General features: G+C 33.6%; 1 protein-coding gene across 1 annotated transcript in view; it reads left to right on the forward strand.

Annotated features, from left to right (window-relative positions):
- The first annotated feature begins 2,280 nt into the window (after positions 1–2,280).
- LOC125044936 overlaps positions 2,281–2,500 on the forward strand; it is an 18,484-nt gene continuing 18,264 nt past the window's right edge. Inside the window, exon 1 of the mRNA XM_047641900.1 lies at positions 2,281–2,399. The gene's annotated coding sequence lies outside the window, so the exon portion shown is untranslated. The remainder of the gene's footprint in view (positions 2,400–2,500) is intronic.

Genomic DNA, 2,500 nt, shown 5'->3' on the forward strand with positions numbered 1-2,500 from the left:
TGCTTAGTTAACAGGGAATAATATGATGCATATATTCATGAAGAAATGTGTCATGGTTTTCTAAAGTGATAGGCAATTTGTAGCGTGACTTGCACTATTTCCGGTAATCGAGGCGAAGAGACTTTAAAGGGAAAGTTGATCTTCAACGTTGCATAGTTTCGACCTGTTGTGACTTCCCGTAACATAAGAGCAGATTTGCTAATATATACAAACGTCTGAAACAACGACATCAACAATTCATATATACATCTGCAAAAATATATATCGTAAGGGATTTCCACCATACAGTATGCTGTTAACACATGAATGTTAGTGTATATAGAAATATACACGAAAGTATACATGCATAGACACGTCTATCCCCCCCCCCCCTCGCACACTCATGTATATATATTTATTCGTATACATATATGTCGGAGACAGGACAACAGATGGACACAGAAAGTATATATAACATAAAGAGGCCAAGGGCCAGACCTATGACAAGAAATAACGAAATTTGAGGGCCAAGACTGGAAGCAAAAATCGCAAGACAGACAAGGATGGAAAAGATTGGGAGAGGCCTACGTCCTGCAGTGGACTGACCCAGGCTGATGATAATGATGATATTATCAAGGACACGTGAGATGGACTTGGGGCGGGTAATGAAAGGGGTCTTGGCTTGTGGAATTATTATGAGAGGTAGATGTGAGACCCCAAGACATACACACATATGTCTATATGTATATATATACATATATAAACATACATATATATATTATATATATATATATGTATATATATATTATATACATATGTGTGTGTGTGTGTGTGTGTGTATGTATGTGTGTGTGTGTGTATTATATGTTTTTATGTATATAGATGCATATATATATATAAATGTATATACATATATGAATATGTATATATATACATATATATACAAACGCGCGTGCATATATACATATATATATCATATATAAATATACATAAATGCATATATATAAATATGTATATATATTCATATACATATACATACTCGTATATATTATAAATATATATTATATATGTATATGTGTATGTATGTATATATGTATATGTATGTGTATGTTCGCGTGTGTGTATACATATGTGTATATATGTATATATATGGATAAATATATATACATATTTATCTGTCTATTTATTTATTAGTCTATCTTCATATATATATACACACCTTTATGTGTGTATGCATTTGTATATGTATATATATATATATATATATATATATATATATATATATATATAGATAGATAGATAGATAAATAGTTATGTGTGTGTGTGTGTGTGTGTGTGTGTGTGTGTACGTCTATGCATGCATATAGACGTCTACGAAAAAACACTGTGTCATCACCACACCACTCATATAGCGACGTGCTGTCTCCGCACGAACATCGAAACCACCCAATAGTATAATTATACTACCACGATACTTATCACTTAGGAATTAGCATTTGGAAAATTTGCCACTTACCCTAGTTCACTATCAAATACTAAGAGTAATACAAACTTCAGTCGATTACAATTGGTTATTCCAGTTAATTACCTCTTCCTGTGGTATTATTAGTAACGTGTGGGTGTAATTGGTAGCGCAGAAGTTGCAAATTTAAGCTCTGCAGTTATCTAGGTGTATCAGAATAGGAGGGAAGGGGAAGGGCATGGGTATAATCCTATAGTTGAGTCCTAGGTTTATACACATCACCCCATATACTCCACGTAATATTCAACTTTATAGTTTGTTTGGATTTTGAGTCTTGAATATGCATTTACGGCAATGTGTATCTCTGCTTGCGTTATGTGCATCAACTTTAACCTGTTACAAACGTTATTTACGTAAGCGATATTATTATGCAGTTGTTAGACAACCGTACATTAGGTATGTTCTATTTTGCTGATAAGATAGACCAGAGATAACAGAACGTTTGTATACAAGGTAAGGTGTTCAAACTTTCAGGAATTTTCACAGTATTAATGTTTTGTTAATTACACCGTAGTTGGTACTATATTCACACCCGATATATAAATGAAAATTAAATCATAGGTCACTCCATCCATTCATTTGATTTCCTACTCATCCGGGAAAAGACGACCAAAACGCGAAAATACAACCTTTATCAATATACCCTGATTTCAAAATCACCAAAGTTAGAAAGCAAAGCCACCTCCGACACCATGAATTCCAAACAGCCAATAAGACGTGATCTAAGCAACGAGAATAAACATATAAAAAAAAGAATGTAATTTTCCTGATTTTTGTCACGAGGACGCCGACTCGGACACAGGCACTCGAGAGTGAACAAGACGTCGCAGGGATTTCTGTCTTGCTGTCTTATTTTCGTCTTGGAAATGGCGTAAAATTACTCTTTTTATAACTCTGCGTAAGTTAGAATACTGGCTTAATGTTATGCAGTGTTTGTGTTGCCTCTGATATGCAGTGTTTGTTTGTTTTTGTTATTTTGTTTTGTTTTGAAATGAAAGC

Source organism: Penaeus chinensis, chromosome 3 (assembly GCF_019202785.1).
Source record: "Penaeus chinensis breed Huanghai No. 1 chromosome 3, ASM1920278v2, whole genome shotgun sequence".
NCBI classification, from domain to species: Eukaryota; Metazoa; Arthropoda; class Malacostraca; order Decapoda; family Penaeidae; genus Penaeus; species Penaeus chinensis.